The sequence below is a fragment of the Falco peregrinus genome, chromosome 11 (assembly GCF_023634155.1).
Source record: "Falco peregrinus isolate bFalPer1 chromosome 11, bFalPer1.pri, whole genome shotgun sequence".
Taxonomy (NCBI): domain Eukaryota; kingdom Metazoa; phylum Chordata; class Aves; order Falconiformes; family Falconidae; genus Falco; species Falco peregrinus.
Window position 1 is genome coordinate 20801746 of NC_073731.1, and position 20538 is coordinate 20822283.

General features: G+C 40.6%; 1 long non-coding RNA gene across 1 annotated transcript in view; it reads right to left on the reverse strand.

The window, feature by feature from the left end:
- LOC129785358 (uncharacterized) overlaps positions 1-20538 on the reverse strand; it is a 96803-nt gene that overhangs the window by 64195 nt on the left and 12070 nt on the right. Inside the window, exons 2-4 of the long non-coding RNA XR_008749311.1 lie at positions 16816-16886; positions 2524-2591; positions 1448-1494 (exon numbers count right to left, since the gene is read on the reverse strand). This is a non-coding gene — a long non-coding RNA (uncharacterized LOC129785358). The remainder of the gene's footprint in view (positions 1-1447; positions 1495-2523; positions 2592-16815; positions 16887-20538) is intronic.

The window sequence follows — 20538 nt, forward strand, 5'->3', positions numbered from 1 at the left end:
ATGATACAACTAGCTTACAGCCAAATGCCAACTGAAGAGGGTTATCTTGATTTGTTTGGTAGGGTTGGGTTTTCTTTTTGTAATGGTGGCTTTCATTTTATTAATAAAACAGAGATTTCCTGGCAATTCATACTCCTATAATTTATAAGACCTGTAGTCTGGCAGTCTTAAGTGGTTATCTAGGGGTTTAAGTAAAAGGAAGATGACCTCTGTGCCACTGAAACAACACAAGTTTGTGGTCTGTGCTACAACTTTTTTGATTGGAAACTCTCCCAAAGCTAGAAGAACATGAATTACATTGTATTTTGCTGACTAGAGTTAATAGCCAAGATATGGTCAAAATAATTAGCTAGATTTAAAATAATTTAGGGCAACAAATTGCAAGTTGCTTGATGCTAAGTTAAACATTAGTCTGTGATGTCACACAAGCCAAACAAGCCACAATTGTGAAATATTTCACTGTTCTGAATATTTTTTTTCTTACCACGACACACTGGCTTCTTTGGAAACTGCAGCACTGAGCGTGATGTTATGTTTCTCAGACTGAGGAAGCGTTCTGACTGACTGATGATGATTTTAATGTGGGGCTTTAATCTAGTTAAACCACAGGGCTCAGTCAGAGCAGATGTTCAGAGTGTTTCTGAACTGACAGCCCTATATCCTTTCAGCAAAAGCACATACACTTTTATTCCTCTCCCAGAATCTCCACATACAGTATTTCAGGACACACCAGCCCAGGTTGCAGCTAGGACATAGCTGTACTCCTAGCAGCAATTAGATACAGTTTTTCTCATCTGGGCTTTCAAAATCCCAATGCAGGCATTCTGTTATAAACAAACATCTGGTCGTATCTCAGTAACAAAGAAAGATAAAGTGTTTTTGACAGAACCTTGCCCTCCGGTCAAACTTTGCTTTTCACTAGTGTCTTTCATTTATTCCTTTTTGAAGACCATTTGCACAGGCCTCTAACAGGATGTCAATAAGCAGATTCACTGATATGGAGAAAAGTGATTCAATACTCTGAGTATAGTTTTTAGAGCAAAGAAGGAAAATTGGGAGCCTGTAACACACAAAAAGTATACAATCAAGTACAACAGATCAAAGCTGGTATGATGCAGTGACAAGGGGTTTCTAGTTGCTTTCACTGAGGTTGAAACGTGATTATTTTATCTCATGCCACACAAAAGAAAGCCACAAACATCAGCACAGTGCAGCTAAACTGCCATCCCTTCACACTCTTAGCCATACTCTCTTACCATGAGCACCAGAGGTCTCTTCCCTTGTTTCCATGGCAAAATAAGTTGGCATTTTGAAGTTCAGAAATAAATCCCATCTTTGCACATTAAACTTTACACAAGCACCTTTTTGTCAGCTGGACTGGAATCTCAGAGGTCTCCAGCAAAGCTGGGAGGGGACCCAGAGGAGAGCCACAGCCAGGGGTACTGACCTGCCCAGGAAAGTGTTCTTCCACATCTCAGTCCTCATCTCTGTTGCCTGAACCAAGAAACGCAAAGTAACCAAAAGCCTTTGATTTGCTAAAAAGTATTCACCAATACAACAATGCAGTAAGTGCTGAGATTTTACTGACGCTCCTTCTTTAATATGTAGGCTAGATAGAAACAACATAAGTAGGGTACCCTTGAAAAGACAGGTGACAGCAAGCATATACCAGTTTCTTTAACAGTATGAAACAGCAGATGCCAATAGCTGAATCCAATTGGATGTTAATTAAGGATGCTATCCTTAAATAGCCCCTGAAATACACCTTACAATCGCAGTTCCTTCAGACATTAAGAGGAACTGAGGGAATGTATCAGTTTGCACCTTCCAGAAGACACCACCAATAATTTCACAGAAGAAAGACCAAAATAGAACTTTCATTTTAAGTGAAGTTATTGAAGGTTGCAAAGGACTAGGAGGGGTTCTTGGGATACAGAACGTGTTGGGAGGCAGTACTGATATGGTGCTAGGGTCTCCTTAAGACATTCTGTATGTAGAGTGGGAGGAGGAGAAGCCCATTTGATGTTAATTTATTCTTTTCCTTTCAGAGCCTTCATTGCATACCAGCAACTATCCTCTTGGCTCTTGGAAGTGTTTGGAGAGGGGGAAGGAGAGAAAAAAAAAGAAAAGAGAGAGATATGAAGTTGAAGGCATAGAAATTCTGGAGCAATCTGTAGACAGAGCACAGCTGGAGAAACTGGAGATCACATTTTATTCAGTCTACAAACTTAAAACAAATACTTTTAAGCACATGCAAAATTCTCTGCTGAAACTGCCTCACTGGCTGTTTCCCTAACATCTATCTATAGATGCAGCCAGAAAAAGCAGTCTTTTTAATGTAAATCCATACTCTTCATATCCCCTGTGTACCACCACATTTTTTTTCCTCTTTAAGAAACAAAGCAAACACTCTGTAGCAGCAGATACGCTAATTGTAGTAATCAAACCAATCTGCGATGTGTAATTCTTGGAAGGTAAATATATTCCTCTTATAACAACAAATGGATTATTTTCTTTGCATACCTTTCTCCCAAGAGAAGGGATAACAAAATTCTTCCATTGGCGTGATGCTGAGATTTCTCTCCTGGGCTCTGTAAACAATACGTTATAAGAGGTTATCCACATGTACTGTAAATACAACCTGTTTTTACAACTAAGCTACTACAAGAACATAAATGATAAACCAGTTTCTTCCATGTATTCCCCACATTCCTCTTTAGAAAAAATCAGATTTCACTAACAATGAAAACTGGTATTTTAACCAGAGGTGATTTAGCCTTTGGGGCTCAGTGAACAACATGCAATTATCTGTAATATTACACTGCTCTGTGGGTTGACAGCTCATATTTGAGCTCCAAGTGACTGAAAATAAAACAGCCTCCAAAAGCTCCCCTGCCATAAACAGGAAGAAAAACCCCACCCACCTACACAGACTGAGGTCCAGCATTTCCCAATAGAGTAATGTGCAGTCAGGATTTGGAGGTTTAGCTAGTCCTGCACAGCTGTCCACTCACACAGCTAATTAACATTAAAGCTCACACAGTAGCAAAGCAATTTAATTCCACGTCTTGAAGTTGTTATTCTCACTGAGCCAGACCCAGAGACCATGGATGTGAACTCCACTACAGCGACGGTTGCTTTCTGCCCTGTTGTGCCATTTGTCTTTTGCATATAGTACAGCACTGCATATACAGCATACCAGGCTCCAAACCAAACCATACCAGCTGACCAGGCTCCAAAAAAAGCTAACACGCAGGGAAGAAAAGCAGTTTTGCTACAGCAGCATGGAGCCCTGCATTTGTTACGCATACCCTCCTGCTCTGCCGAAGACCTAGCTGCACACTGTGGTGTAGGAGGTCTGGCTGTGGTACATCAGGTAGTGTGTTTAAAGCCAGTTCTGATATATCCGGATTACTGGAGTGTGCAACATGCTATATCACCTTACAGCCCTCTGACATTACGCTGATGGGCACCAGCTGAGAGCCTCAAGTCTTGTTTCCAAAGAAGGCAAAAGGAATCCTGCACTTGACTTCTTCAACTCGTTTATTTTTTTGGTTTTCAAGCCATAGCTAGAGGTAGATGTGCTCCCTGAGAGATGGGAAGCTTTTCTCTGTAACCCTTTTTATATCTTTAGGTATCGAGGCAGGAACACAACCTCCTATCACCATATACAGTACAGCTAACGGTGAGTGTTATTTCCTGTCTGGAAACACAGAGGCTACCACATTAGTTAGCTGAAGTTGTAAAGCTCAGAAATTGCAGCCAGACACCAATATGCCCTACAGAGGGTCTCAGGTGTGCAGTAACCCACCTTCATCATTACTGACACACATAAATGCATTAATTCATGGAGTTGATCCACTCCTGAAGTATCAACACTGCAATACAACTATTCTCATAAACTGTTGCAAACTAAATTAAAACGCAGCTATTTCAGCATGCCATCCCAAAGAAGGAATGTATTTTTGAAAAGAAAACCTCCTTTTTCCAAAAGTCTTTTACCCACATAAACAGACTGTGGCCTTGAAATTCTCCCTTTAGCTTCCTTGCTCTATTCAGCTTTCCAGCAACTGATCAAATAGCAAGTATCTATAAACTTCAGAGCATCCCTGCAATTCTTTCCCCATATTTTCTTGGATTTTCATCACCTTTCCTAATAGGCACCAGAAAGTGACCTGCTTTTCAATTAAATAGCTCATCAAATTACAGTATGCCCAGCAGGGACTCTCAGACCTACAGCTACCTCAGCTGTTGGTGTTCACCACAGGTATCTTGTCCAAACAGGTTTCTTCTACCCTGAACAGAAAGCCCTATCGAAAGCCCTACAGGACAAAAAACGTCTCATACTTCCTAGCCTTGTTGCAGTGCCACCGTAGACAGAAGATGCCCAAAGGAGTAAATGCCATGAGGTGAATGGAGTGAACAGTCACCGTATGTCGTTCTTCCAAGGGCCTCTTTTCCTTGCAGGGAAGGCCGCCTGAACCATTCCAGCCGTATCAGACTTGCCATCTGCTTGAATAAACTAGCCTTGAAAATAATTTGTCAATCCACCTACATCAGCAACATTTATTTCATTAATTGGAAGAATTAGCTCTTTGTAGCAAGTCGAAGACTGTGGAGCCAAAATATACTGTACTTTCTCCCAAGTGACCCAGAGACCCTTGGACGAACTCTTGGGGTGCCATTAAAATGAATAGTTATATAGAAAAAATAGCATTTTAATGTTTATTTAACGTAGCTACCTTTCCAAAAAAAGGAACTTTCAACATTTTTAAACATCTGGTTGCCTTATTTTTCAGTTTGTTTCTCCAGTGGTATGAGCAGAACGTCTTCAGTTTAGAAAAGACAAGTCTGTATTCTTAGCCACGCAGATGCTCTCAGGTTACAAGCAGTGTGAAGGAGGAGGAGATATATAAATATCTTATAAAATTATTTTAGGACTGACATAACTAAATTTTAGAGGGCCAAATTCTGCTATCCATTATGCTACTGAGATCAATGAAGCTAGCCTGGAGCTACAGTTATATATACAATACTAGTCATTCCAGATGATGCTTCATTTTAAGCATAAAAATATTGCACAAGGTAAGGCAAGATGAATTACAACAGCTTAATAAAAGAATTAATTTGCTCTTTTAAATAGCTAAGAGTTTTACTATTGTAATCTAGAAAATACATTACCACAAACCTCCCAAGCATACACTCACACATATATACATACTTCTTTACACCAATACATATATATTTCTGAATAAAATTATAACAACAGAAATACTGATATATATTATGTGTTATACATGTAAGTTATATACTGTGTACTTGAGAGTCTTCAAGATCTATTGTATTGATAAACCCTCAGAGCATCCCCGGAATTTTTTCCTCCTATCTCCTTGGTTTATGATCAATCCCCTTTCCTAACAGGCACCAGAAAATAGCCTGCTTTTCTAATCAATAGCTTATCAGTGCTATCTAGGAGAATAATCACCTCTCCAGTCCTACACAATATTCTCCTACTTGCTCATACAATACTGTAGTCATGCTCCTAAAAGTAGCCTAAAACCTCCTGTTAACTTACATGACTACCACAAACTCTAAAACTTTCAGGATCACTGATTTCTAGCATGCAGAAATCCTACATGCAGGGCCTTCTTCCTTTTCAAGACAGACATTTGTGCTTGCATTCCTCTATGATAAAATGCCTGTTTTTCCAAACATACCCTATGAAACAGTCCCCCATGGTTAGCAAAAACGTCCTACCAGAGCAAAGTGTTATTACCTCAAGATATTTTTTCTAACAATAATTTCATACTTATTTCCAAATAACTGGAAGAAAAGAGTAAATTGAATAGCATCAGGCTAGCAGTCAGACTGACTGACTTCCTGAGTAAAAAAACCCTTTTTCACCCTTGTGATGATGATAAACTTTTTTAGGGTTTTTTTACAAAATATTTTTAATCCTTGTAACATGGAGTGAGTGGTTTTATCTCCTACTAATTATCTTAATCTAATCTGTTAAATGAGCAGCTTGTCATCACATTTAACTTTACCAAAAATTATTTAAATCTAATCTAGTTATTTGGCAAGAGCAGTTTTAAATAAAACTGTCTTCATTGGCAACAATTACTTTACAACCTTTAGCTAATTACATCTTCTAAGAAGATTTTAATGATGTTTATTCCAAATCACTGCCAGATTAGCCTACCTACAGTTATACAGATTATTGTATTTATTCTCCTCAACCATAACCTCCCATAGGCTTTTCATTTTTATTCCTTGGAATTTTTGATGGTTTTAAGCTAATATTTACACTGAATTCCCATAAAATAATTAAAATGAAATAGCAGCTCCATCTCACTCAGAACCCCATGACCTAGATTTGTTCGTTGTTTTCTGTAAATTTGCACAAAATTTCTCCAGGAGTCCATTCTTGCCAGACATTTCATAGTCACCAACACAAGATGTGTAGAACCACCTGCTTTGTGGTTCTGCTCTAATAGCTCAGCTATCATTTTTAGAAAAAAATTAAAACTCACATGTTAAATTCTCTTCAAGGCCTTAAACATCTCACATTACTATTGAGACTTAAAATCAGGTAAATAATTTTTGTTCTCTGTTGTGAAAATGAATGATCTAAACTTTGGTGTAGTTACTTAGAGTACTACAATATGTAAGTGACACCCTTCCTCACGGCAACTCAGTGTGCAATGCAATAAATGATTTCATGGCTGGTTAAATTGTAAGGCAAGGCTGGGGTGTTTAGTAATCACAAAAAGCCATTTATCGCACATACAGTCCATTGCCACTGACACTATACTTTCATAGGAGAAAGCATTAAAAACTTCTTTTAAGAAGGAAAATGAAAAAAACCCAATACAATTCAGGTTTGAAAGTATTTTGCACCAGCCTTCCTAGCTTTCCTACATTCAGGTTTTCAAAATACAGCATTTCTTTCTGAAACATTAGAAATTGAATCCACTCCCCTATGCATGGAAATCACAAATTCTTGCAGGTGTGCAGTGTGAGTCTATGCCACACTATCTCTGTTCACGTATTAAGTAGCATTTTTAAAATGTATGCTCTTTCTAGTAAGGCAAACAATGTTCTCAAGGAAAAAGCCTTGCTGAGACACCACCAGCTGGAGCCAGGAGGGAAACTCTTCACATCTCTGGGTTGAGCAGGTTGGGACAGAGACGATTTTCTGTGTCAAAGGTTTTTGGCAGCTGAAGCAACCATCTGCAGGTTGGCACAGCCAAAGTAGGAGTAGGATAATCACTTCATCTGTGCAAAGAAAAATGGCATTTTACTGTTAATTGGACCATAGAGCGATACAGCCCTGAGATGTGCTAACTACCTGAAGGATAAGGGGGTTGTGAAGATTATTTAGGAGATCATGCTCTTCTGACACCATTGCCGACGACAAGCTGTGACCCTGTGTCATTAAGTGGCAAGAGAAAAGTGAATTGATGTTTTACTAACAGAACAAGACAACCCAAAGGAGGGTTGTGGGATACATAACCATTCATAACTTTAAATTAATATATAAAGTGTGTAAAGTAAGCTATAAAAGGACATGTTTAAAAAATTATTCTTTGAAAATTTTCCTCTATGTGACTAACATCTGTAGGTCATTTTGTTCGCCAGCCCAAGGAGGTTTCAAAATATGAAAGAGGTAATGAACTGTGAGCAAGGCTTTGCCTTGCAAGAGTGTTTCTTTGATTTTTTTTTTTGGTCAGAATTGTAGCAGCCTCTGACCAGTCACAACAACATCATCAACTGGGCCTTTTTTGTTCTCAGCCTAATTTTGCAACCGGCAGATCTGTGTCCTCCAGCCCACCCTCATCCACAAGCAGCAGAGTAAATGCTGCCACAAGGAGGATCCACTTAAAGCAGATACCTATTTAAGGCCTGTTATAATCTCTCATCTGGAGTAACAAAACCCAGGTGCTCTACATAGCAGCTGCTTGTCACCCTTCCTGATAGCTTGGCAGGCCTGCAAGCGAAGAGAGATCTGAAACCTTGTGCAGACATAGTACATTTCATTCCCAAGAAAATGAAACCATGCTTGGAGTTTCCCTAAGTGATGGTTGTAAGAGGAGACATGGCACTGTCAGCACCTGTGTGGGAGCACCATTTGATGGAAACTGGGAACTTTTGTGTAATGCAGACTCAATCCCCAAAGGCCACGTGTGATCAGCCTCCTAAGAACAAAACATTTTCTTCCTCACATCACTGCTTTTTATGGGTGCTCTATCACCTCTAGGCTAAACTAAAAGACCGAGATGATAGTGCTCAGCTATGCCAACTACCATTCACACAGATGACTTGATAAAGTGGATGAACGATCTGCAAAAAAACCCTGGTCTTTTATAGAAATATTTATCCACTAAAGACCTAAGATGTTCTCAGTTTTCTTCTAACATTTTAACCCACCACAGTGTCTGGGCTACTCCTTTGTGTATACAGGGAACCTCCAGGCATCAGAAGCTCGAGGCAAGTTATCAAGGTCCTTCCAGTCCCCCTCCTACCTTTGCCGGCACTGCACATTTCAGGAGCTGTCGACACAGCTCCTTGTGTGGTCTTGAAACTGATGCTGTTCAACAGCAGCCAAAAGAGAGGGGAAAATCTGCTTTTTTATTTATATAAATCTGGCTAAGAGTTTTTATTTATTTAGAATGGAGTTTAAACTGTGCTTGACTCTAAATAAATAAAACACGTTATTTTCCCTCCCTACTGGTTGCCACCAAGCCGTGTGAATTTCAAAGACCACACAGACAGCAGCGGCTGTGTGGTAAGATGGGGACTGATGCAAAGGGAGGCAGCCCACCAGAGGCTGAGATCTGCAAGGCTTGCAGGTGAAGGAAGCATTATGAAAGGCTCACTTTAAGAGTATGGATAAGTGTAACTCTGAAAAAGACATCAGTTCCTTGGTTGTTGTGCTAATGCTGATCCTTCTTCCCTGTCTACCAGTGCATTTCTCCCCCACAGGATTAAGCCTTGCTGAAGTCACTCCTGTCCATCACAGTGATAACCCTCTGTTAACAGCAGTTCCATGAGAGTGCAGTGGTGGGGGGACAGGCAGGAAGAACGGCAGGACAACACATTTCAGGCTTCAGTTAAGTGGAGAGGAAAGGAAGAAACTATCTTTAAGATTTATGCCAGGCTGGACAGTAGCTTTAGTCAGACCCTTGAAAAAAATAAACTATATGGGAAAAACCCCACAGAGGTGAACATGCTGGGACAAGGGACTGGACTCCTCTTCCTCTTCAGTTAGTCACAGCCAACAATTCTGTAACATATATGTCTTCTTTTGAGCCTTTAAATCACAAATTTGACGGACCAAATACAACTTATATTTGGAGTAGCCCCTGGGATGAATTTAGGTCTAGCTTTATCAGAAGCAGTGTCAGATGAAAAATACATTAGAATTGTACAAAAACCTCCTTCATACCCTGCTTCACAGGTGAGTCATCTTACTCAGTGGTCAGCAAAGACACTGACTCCTAGTGTCCCATACCTGCGCATCCCTTATTTCTTCACAGGATCAGTAAATAGTAACTTTGACAAGCTGGCAAGTTCAGACAAGTTCAGTTCAGATCTTCTGAAATCATCAGGTTCCTGAGATATCTGCTAAAGCTCCTAGTGTTTGGAGGAAGGGAGAGAAGCAAAAGGGAAGACTGCTAACTCCTCCTCCTTTTGGCATCCAGTTACAAACAAATCTATTTGCTGCTCCCACACTACCTGCTTACAATGAATGCCATACGAAGCCATGCATTTGTGGAAAGCTCCCATTTTAGACCATCAGACAAATAAAGAATGGATCCCCCCAACACTGCTTGTCCCTGAACGGCTGCACCATTGATTTGCACTCTTATTTCTCCTCTTCTTCCAACACTCCTCCTTTTGAGAGCCAATACAGAAGAAATCACAAAATCCATCTCTTTTGCAGGCATCTTATTGTCATTGACCAAGGGCTCCGACCATGCCAAATTTTGCTCCTCACCTTTTCTTTGTGGTTTACCAGTTGTTAACTGAAGGAAGAACTGACTGCAGACAAAGTAATTTTTTCTGGTGAACTGTGGTCAGCATTTGACCTAAAGGGCTTAATTCTGATCTCACTGATCCAACTGAGGGACCAGCATTTGCCTTCAAAATTATAGTTATATTCACCAATACTGGTCTGAAAAGCCTACTCTTGGAACATGAAGGTACAATAGACTGTTTCTCAGGGACTGTCTATAAAGTCTGCTTGAAAAGGGTTGAATTTTCTAGTCTGTGCTAAAATGCAGTGGACAATAGTTCTATGAGGCAGACCATAGTCTGTCCATACTCATGATTAAAGTAGGCTACTTTACAAGTTTCAATACAACCCTCAGTAGCAGCATCTGCTGATCTGGTGTGAATGTGAACTTGCACATATCTCAATCCTGGGATGAGCATGAAATGCCAGTAGAAGGACTAGGGCACAATTAGCAGCAGCTACTAAAATTTTCTTTTCTTTTTATTTGGGAAAGAAGAGGGATCAGTGAACTCTTATATGTGAAAGAGAGAAAAAAGCTTAATACAAAGACTGACAAGGCAGAAACAGGTCAAAGGAGAGCAGGAAACTTACTGGGAGGTCAAGCCAACTGAAAAGCCTATGTTTTTCTCCAAATAAGGCAGACATTCAGAGTCCATAGCTTGTGAGGCACTTAGCCAAAGTCGAAGCAAGACCTACAAAACCTTACCATGAGACAGACAGCAAGATAGAAAAACATCCATATGTCAGCAGAGCAGCACAGTTGGCTCAGAATTTACTGTTGCAGGAAATGTCAGCAGACAGCCCTTATTCAGTGATGACTGTTGAATATGAAGAGACATAAGAAAAGGGCAGCTAAAGAAGCAGAGAGTAGAGTGGCAGCAAACCCTCCCCAGCTGGGAAGGGTAGTGGACAAAGCACGTATCTCCCTGTGCTCCCATGCATACTAAAAACCAGAAGCAATTCTGAGAGGGGAAGAGACCAGTAACCCTATCTGGATTCACAATCTCTTTCCAAATTCAGCTAGTTCAGATAATGATGCAGCAGAAGCAGATTTCTGCAAAGAGCAGCTTGGCTTTTCTGGATCTGTTTTCTACTGACAGGCACGGAGAATATGTTGCTGCATGCTGGCTGCAGGGGGACTATCAGAATCCCACATGGATTCAGGATCCCTGCCCTTCAGTTAACACACCTGGCACATTTCCACCAAATCTGTTCAATGTGAAAGCCACCTATTCTTCTACCTCCTTATTTTCCTGTTTTGCCCTTCTGACATTCTAGGTGTAACATACACCGTAAAGGTATTCCTACACACAGTAGTACTCCCTTGCCCGCATCTCTCGCATTTTGCATCTTAGGTGAAATTAGCATAAATGCAGCCAAATGCAAGGGAAAACCACAAGCAATGGGTGCTGAGGATGAATGTAACCCAGAGTGACCTGTTAATCCTAGTCTGCAAGACCTTTGCCTGCCATAGCACCAGTCTTTGCAAAGACTATGAATTTTTAACTGCCAAGGACAAGGATGCCAAACTGGATACATGAGTCATGAACTCATCTCTTCTCTTCTGTGTCTTCTTACTAGATACTACAGTAAGACTTTTCCAAACTACTCAGACATTTTTCCAAAGACATTTTCAATACTATATTCTAACAACTGGGTTGAGGGTGTGTTTTGACTTTCCTCTTTTTTTTTTTTAAAAAAAATATCTTTATTCTGATTTCTGGGTGGCAAAAGAGAGAAGACTTAAATTTAAAATGCTTTAGAGATCCTATGAGAAACCTCTTTATATTTGTGTGTGGTCCAGCAGATTTGTCAGTTGCCTGACATTTTAATTTCCTGTTCCTCTCTTATGGTGAGATTCTGATTTCCTCTCTCTCTTTCTCCTTTCTCCATTACAGAAACCTAACAAGCATCTCTATTTCTACCATCTGTTTCCTATTCAATTTTATAAATATTGAAATAAACAATTAATTTGGCAAACGGGCATGATGTAGCATAGCTCATCTTCTGTCAACATATAACTCCTAAAATCCCTTTCTATTCTTTCAGCCCCTTATAGATATTAGCTCCTTTGCACCAGACTATTCATGATCTAACTCATCAATGAAACTAGTCCATAAACCAAACTAAATGGTTTAATGCTTTTACATTAGAAACAGCCTTTCAAAGTATTCTGTGTCCTCACAAAATGCTGTGTCAAGACAGTCCAGTTGCAAACCACTCTATCAACTGTCTTTCTGTGTTTACACAATATAAAATGTGAAAGAACTGTCTATTCACAGTCTGATAAAACAGCCATGCTGAGTAATATATACCCTGTCCTCGGTGACTAAATACATACAGTCCTCTGCTGGCAAGGATTTGTTACTGGGAGTGAAAAGATCGGGTTTACCTTTAGAGCAATCCCAAGCTGTTCAAATGGATATCACCCAATGCCTGTCTATTCCTGTTTCATACACCAGTGCAGCTCTCTGTGCTGGAATCCCAACCCATGAGATTCCTCCTGAATTTCCAATTGCCATTTTCACAGGGTAGAAACTATCCTTTCCTTCTGTGGTTCACTATGGCTTGTATCAGGGTGATGCTAAACTGTGACAGAGCTGCTCGGTGCCCATACGTCACACACAAAACCCTAACATACTATCTAGGAGTATTACTATGCTGCAAGAGCATACACGTCCTGAATACTAAGAACCAATTTAATAGATTTTGATTGTTCTTTACCACTGCTGAAATGCTAAATCATGCCTTTCAATGTATCAGATAAGCTTTGCTGTGGAAAACCATGCTAACCTACCACCTGTGCTAGCCAGGGATGTTAGATGATGTTAAAAATCTCCTGTGTTGCAAACTGCCGAAATCCCTTCTGTATTGTTCACTTACTCCTCACACGTGGATAAATACTAATGATTATCAAAACTAAGTCTGTCTTAGTTTTCAGCCCTCAGCCAGGAGTGAATGTAATTTTGTTCTTTTCTGTTTCTCTGCCCTTCGCTATAAAACTCCTTGGGAATACGCCATCCTTTTAGTATCAACCCTGTAAGGCCACAGGGGCGAGCCAGCCAGGGGCCCAGCACTGAGATGGCACAGCCAGACTTTGCCTGTCACCCAGAGGACCAAGACCTCCATAGCCAAACTTGAGGAGAAACCATACCAGCCCCAGGAAAGCCCAGCAGGTATGTGGACCCCCTCAGGATGGTGACAGGGAGCCAGCTGCACTGAAAGGAGACGAAGAGGCAGCTCAGGACTCGGTTGCCTTTTTGCCAGCCAGTCCAGCCCGACTGGGACCAGACCTCACTCTCATAGACCAGAGTTGTGCTGGCCCATCCTGGAGCACGATCCAGCAGCATGCCCCTTCTTCCCTTCTGCAAAATGCCACACAGATGTGCCAGACTGGGCCAGGTGCTCACCCTTAACTTGCTGGCCACCACAGCACTCACCAAACCTTGACCAGACCATCTTTCCTTTCCTCAGACTTGTGGTTGTGACTCTGAATTCATCTTCTGGATGTTTTCCCAGATGAACATGCCTGTAAATTTCTTTGGGGCTTCAAAAAGTCTTTTTAACCCATTTTTCCATATCACCACACGCTGCCCTGGAGATGTCTCTGAGGCAGATATATGGTGACATTACACATTCCTAGTCCTCACCAGGAACGGGATTGCAAAAGAACATTCCAATTATTGTAGGTTATGGAAAAGTAATCAAATCTTTCACGCGCCACTAAAATGTCATCATTTTATGCATTTCACAAAGAATTCTCTCATTATGTTAGATAGGCCTGGAGAGACTCCAGTCTCTGTGGGTTGCACGCATTCCCCCATTCTGTTCAGAAATTAAAAGCCTTAGTCTGTTTTTCAAGAAAGCCAAGTCACTTGGTGCCTGGCTACTGACCCAAAACTTGATGGCAATACACCTGATTTCTCTTACAAACTGACTTGGCCTTTTCTGAATTCGTTCCTCACACAGCTGTGTGCACAGCATTCTCCCCATATGCTTCGATAAAAATAACAATTGCACATGAAGAAAAGAGAGAGCCCAGAACGATAACAACATCAGCAACCGCTTGAGAAAAATTAATGCATGCTGCTGAACAGTACAGCCATTCACTGACACTGAATAAACAAGACAGCAAGTCTATAAGGCCATTAGTATCCCAATTTTTAATTTAACTAGACCCTTTTTTAATTTTGGCACAATGCTGCAAAAATACAACAGCGTTATACAAATGTTGCAGCATCAGCAAGAAAGCTTAGAGTTTGAGCAAAAGAGAATGTTAGCAACTCAGACTTTATGCATGCAAGCAAATAATTCTCACTTGCAAGAGGAAGGCAAAGTCTTTACATCTTGCTTTTTTCCATATCACCATAATGCCTAGAAGCCAAAGGCACCAGAGACTGGGCACTGTACAAACTCATAAAAGGACAGTCCTAAAACTATATTCTACAGCTCTAAGACTTCAACAACTGCATGAGAAATCCAGTGGCATGGTAGAGATAAAGGATGAGTAAGAAATGTCTGTATTGAGAAATACATTGGTTTTCAGTCTATGTTGCTTTAATCTGAACCCCTACACCACTGGATTTTATGTAATAAAACACGTCTCCTGATAACTTGCTGCAAAGTTTCTCCTTTTCCACAAGATCTTCATAAAATATTTTTCTGCAAAATCAGAGAAGTAGAAGAGAAAATCTACTTAAGGAACAAGTATAACACATGTTCCAGATTATCTGAAGGATCAGGGTAAGAAATGACACTGAATACATCTTAGTAAAAAATGTCATATATTCTGTGCAAATGTCAGAGATTTCTTTTGAAAAGAAATACATATTGGGACAATACACTATAGGGAGGCACTAAAGATCCCTGTTCAGGGTGGCTGTGTTAGTAGCAGCTTTTAGTGCAGGTGTTGGTGTTTTGTCCTAGTGACACTAGTGTCCTACCTGTGATGGTGATAGTATTAGATATATCCAGTCCTACAGACTCCACTCATATAAGCAAATCCCATTGCACTGGCTGGTCACACTCCTGTATATAACTCACAAAAGAAAAGGTATACAACTGAGAGCAGTTTTTGAGCCCCTCTAGAGTTGCCTTTAGTGAGGAGAAGAGGAGGGAAGAAACTGCGAATTATTCACGATTTTCAGTTTATCCCTAATCCCTTAATTCTGTCGTTCTGAGGGTAGAGACTTTTGTTTAATGGCAGTGCCAGAAATAACAAGCTAGAATTGCATGTTTATGAAATGGGGTCTTAGTTACTTATTAGGATCAACTGGGCTTGAATTAATGTTGGCTCACATTCAAGAGCACTGAGTAGACTGAATAAGCATCACAGTTTTAAAACTCATTAATGGCTGTTTGTTGTATATATTTAACATACTAGAAACATCCAAGCATGTTAGACCATAGTTTTCTTATAGACACACAGATGTAGAAAAATATGGGTAATATAGCACTATATTCTTTGGATCTGTAGTTCTACTTACACCAGTGGTTGACAGATGAAAGTAATCCTAAACTTAACAGGGCATCTTTCACTACCAGATTTAAGTTGGGTTGGGGTGGATAGACACATCACATTGCTATCATCTGTGCTTTTATCTCAGAAGGCAGTTGACTATTTTACGGGTGATAAGCCAAAACAGGGCAGAAGTAGAGTTTATGTAAAAGTGAGGGTGTAATATAAGTGGAAGAGAATCCAGGCCAGGTAAAAAGAGTAGTTGACACCATGGATAGCATGAGGCTTTGAAAAACTTAATGCTGAAAGCCACCAAATATGGGAAAATTAGTCCACATTTTGAACTGATAAAAATTTCACACAAGATACTTGCTCCAGATGGCACATAAATGACCTGAAGCACAGGGAGGACAACAATTCACACAGTTTTAATGCACATCCCACAGGACTTCTTGTAATACTAGCTTATTTTTTTTCTTTTTTACTGTATAAAGGCCCATAATGCTTAAGTTTGCATGAGATCACAGCTGCATTTCTGAAGATTTGACCATGCAAGGATATTCACATAGAGGATAATATGTCAGGAATCACTGAGCACAAGAAATAAAGGAAGTGTGATTACACTAGCTTTCTGTTTCAAATCAGGAGCAAGCTTTTGAAGAAAATGTCCTCATCATCTTACCATGCTTTGGTTTGCACTTCAAACAGCCTTAGGGCTCACAAGATGGATTATGAAACTAAATTGGAAGACCCACTCCAGCAGCACACCTACTGCACTCCAACAAGTTACAGGTATGCAACCTACAGGACCAGTTTAGGAACAGTTCAAGGTAGAGCATCTGAAATGCATTTCACGTGGACATCAGCTCCTTGGTACCAATTGTTCCATTCACACAAGGAGAAGGTAGAAGCAGAGGGAAAGGAAACAAAGCATGACCTGTCAAGCAGCTCCTCTACTCTAAGGCCAGTCCTGAAATCCTGACACTTGAACCAAGCACCTCCTGAGCTGATTTCATCCCTGTTGAAGGACAGTATGTTACCAAACCAGACCCAAACTAAAAAAATCACTTTCAAATTAAGGTCCCAAGGCAAAAACTTTCATCTGAAAATAAAAGCAAAACAAACTCACAGGTTTAACTGAAAGCGATGGCAGTAACAATAACACATGGCAATAATAATAAACATCTGATTTTTCATCAGAAGATTGGAAACTTTGACTAAAATGATTAACCTTGTCTGAGAACAAAGTTTTTCTAATTTTTTTAAAAAAAATTAGGAAAAAGAAATCCCTGTCTGTCATACACAATCACAAAGTAATGGTGAGTCAGACCAGACTTACCTCAAGCTGAGATTTGTGGTTCTCCCCACTGTTCCTCTGCCTGCTTCAGAACTATCACCTGAAGATAGCAGCTGCAGAACAAAGGTATTGAGAAGGGTGGGGAAAACAGGAGAATCACACATCAAATTATAAATATGAAAGCACATAGTATTTTTTAAACTAAAGTGTGTTTAGCAGAGGAAGGAAAAAAAATGTTACTGAATAATCTGAAAAAAGTAAATTGGGTTGTTTTATGCTGCCAAAGAAAATAAACCCAGCATCACTCAAGTTTCTCAGCATGGGCATGCAGAAGATTGCATGGAACACAAACACTAATACTAAAAAAAGGCAAACATCACCTTCCTGAAAATCATTTAGAGACCTAAGGCTTTTTGGAATCAGAGTGGATGACATCTCCACTCTGCAACATCTGAGTAAAGCAGCAGATTTCTTGTGGTTAAAGGGTTTCAGAAAAGATTCGTCAGACCTAGCATCATTTTGCAATCCCACATAATGTTGATTTCTTCATAAGCTCATCTTGATTCCCTCGTGGTTCTGGCAGCAATAAATCACAGCAGTTTAAAAGAAGGTCATGTACACATTTTCATATTTCATACACGATCCTGTTGCACAAAACAAATGATCTGGGGCACTTTGCTTGAGGGTTGTAAAGTCATCAGTTTGCTTTGGATTGACTTTAATATGTCTCTGTGGAATACTCTCATTCTTTTCTCCTTCAGAAGGACTCTGTACACTCATTTGTTCCCTAACTACTTTCAGGAAGGCCCTAAACTCATCCAAGATTTAACAGACCACAAAGCTTTCTCTTACAGGCAATTGGAGTACACAGGATCATGCAGTCCACCTCACTCCTGACTCCGAAGTGGGATCTCAAACCCTCATTTAGGCACCTTGGCTCCCTGAATAGTTTGTGAGGAGGCAAAAGCACCTGAAAGTAAGACAGAAAACCCACACACACCTAGAACCTGCACCTCACTGGGAACCTCCGATTTCCAGTACTGCCCCTCCAGAGCCACCATCCAGCTGCTTCACCATGCTACAGCCCAGCAAATCCAGCTCTCAGTCACCTCCTCAGGGCATACCCGCGCTCTTTCCCTCAGGTGCTCAAGAAGACTGCTCTGGTTCTTATTAATTTTATAAGCCCAGCATAACCCAGAGCACAAGGGAACATGGTACACAGGGACCCACATAATCAAAAAGTGACCAGGTTATGCTTAGCAGGGCTGGTGTTGGACTAGAGTTCATAATTTCAGCTGGATGAGACCTGGTTCCATGCTAAGACAGTCTGATGCTTTTGCACCCTTTGTGCCCTGGGGAATGTCTGGTTTCTTGGTTTCCGGTTTTCCCATCGACCATGGTACATGAGCACTTCGTTAGGGATTGCTGTGTGTGGTATTGTGTGCATGGTAATAATGTCTGGTATCATGAGGCTACTACACAAGATCACTTCAGGACAGACCCTAAAGCTGAGCATATCTGTCCCTGACATCTTTTCGTTCCTTTTTGAGTTTAGTTTTAACTTTGCATCTCTAGGTTTTGTAATTGCTAATCAGAGCATATTATGTTGAGTCTCTCATTCACTAATAATTTCACACAATCTCTTACAATTGTTACTGGGTCTGTTTGGAAATATGGTTGCATTTAGTGATCTTATTTATAAGTATCAACTTCTGCCTAATATAAAATGCAAACCAAATTGCTGTATATGAGGAGCTTATTCTGTATTATCATAGAAACACATCTGCTTATATTTTCATTACATTTTTAGACCTACATGAAAATCAAACCCAAGACAATGTAGAAAATGAGCACCAGTACCTAGAACAGGTCTTATTTTAAAACAGAGATATGGATTTCATACTTTACGCACCCTTTTTTATACCAGACCAAAACACTATACATGCTACTAACTTGAGCTACAACTTTTATTGTGGTTGAAATCTTGACCCTTCCTCCCAGAAACACTGTCATGGTCCCTGCTATAAACCCCAGAGCTAGTGACAGCTACAGATTAGCAAGAGATTAGAGGCCAAGGGGATTGCTCCAGACCCCATTTTCATGCTCCAGAGAAAAGTTATTGTATTATTTCTGCTACTGCTGCCTGCTGTCTCCTTGCTTCACACATGGTCGAGAACCCTCCCTGCTCCCAGTCTCTCACGCCTCCAGCCAGGCAACAACTTGTAATAAAAAGCTGATGCCAAAAATTGGAATCATAACTGTATATTGAAATGCTCCTCTGAAGTGCTTACATCCCCAACACCATATGGACCTAGCAAAGGATCTCAGAGAGGGAGAGAGGGGAGGAGAGAGACGAGAGCTTCTAGCTGAGAAGCACGCGGACTCATGCTAGCAGCAGCACAGCAAGCTGCTGGAACTGATTTACCACTAAAGCACTATTAACCAATAACTGACTTCTTCCAATTATTTGCTTCACAAACAATAGTCAGGTTAAAATTAGTAATCTGAATATAAAACTTTTCTTAAAGGAAAGGGAGTGCTGTCCTGTGGGGGTAGAGGAAGAGGGAACACTCAGGAAAGGAAGACATGAAAAAGCATCCTGGAGGTAGGAAATGTGTTTCGTATCAAGGCAGAGCTGCAGGACACCACACAGCACACTTTTAGCTCCCTCTCTCACCTCAGGGACTGCCAAATGCCACTGTGGTGACAGCAGGGATGAGCCAGGAGCCAGAGCAGAGGGTATGAGGCCCAGGGACGTGTGTGCATGAAGGAGAGAAAATGATAGTGAGAGATGGAGATTTAATGGCAGAGATTAAAGTCTCAAATATATAATCCAGTTTTGTATGATTTTCCTACTCTATTCTCAGTTTGCAATTACAGACCAAAACCAAAAACCTAGCCTTTTATTCACACACTTACTTTCTTAGATCTAACCATTGCACTGCAAATATCTACCAAACAGCCACGTCTGTTCTAAGAAATACAGCATCATTGAGAGTCGACAGATCAAGAAACACGTACACAGGTAAGAGACAGCATTTTCAAAAGCAGGGAGGATCCTGATTCTGGGGTGACCATCTTGTTTATCACAAACTAGAGACTTCTTTTAAAGCTTTGATTTTGGTGACTGTAGCCAAATACAAGAAAGAAAACTGGAGCCCAAACACAAATGTCTGGCTCCTATTCTTTTCTTAGACCACCATGCTGGATTACCACCACTGCTAACAGCACTTCCACTGCAAATTGGCAGCTGGGCCCCTTGACAAAACATGAAGATATGTTGATGGACCTTGAGTCAAAAACACTGAAGTATTCACTCCATTTAATATAGAAAAGCAACTAAATCTTTTAAGTCAAAAATTCTACTGGGAAATAAGCAATAGGCCTTGCTGTGTTCCAAATGTCAGGACTTCCATCCCTCTCCTATAAATTGCAGGCAGGGCTCAAGCACGAGGGGGGAATTCCCAGCACAATCCTGCACGCCGTGTGGACCAGAGTTCTGGAAAAGGACAACACTGAGCAACTGCATTATCCGTATGATTTTCCAGTCTTTTCACATGCCCAAAGAGGGAAAAAAAAAAAGCCCACACCTGGACAGGAAGTGATTTTACTTAGCATGGTGGAAATTAAGGTGCAAATTATGGGAAATACTTGTACAGGAAGACTTCAGCTTCCTCACACTTGGCAGTGTCACCGACTAGGAAACAATAATACTAGCTGTTCAGAGATTGTACCACCCTTTCTAATAACTTTGTGCAGCGTGAG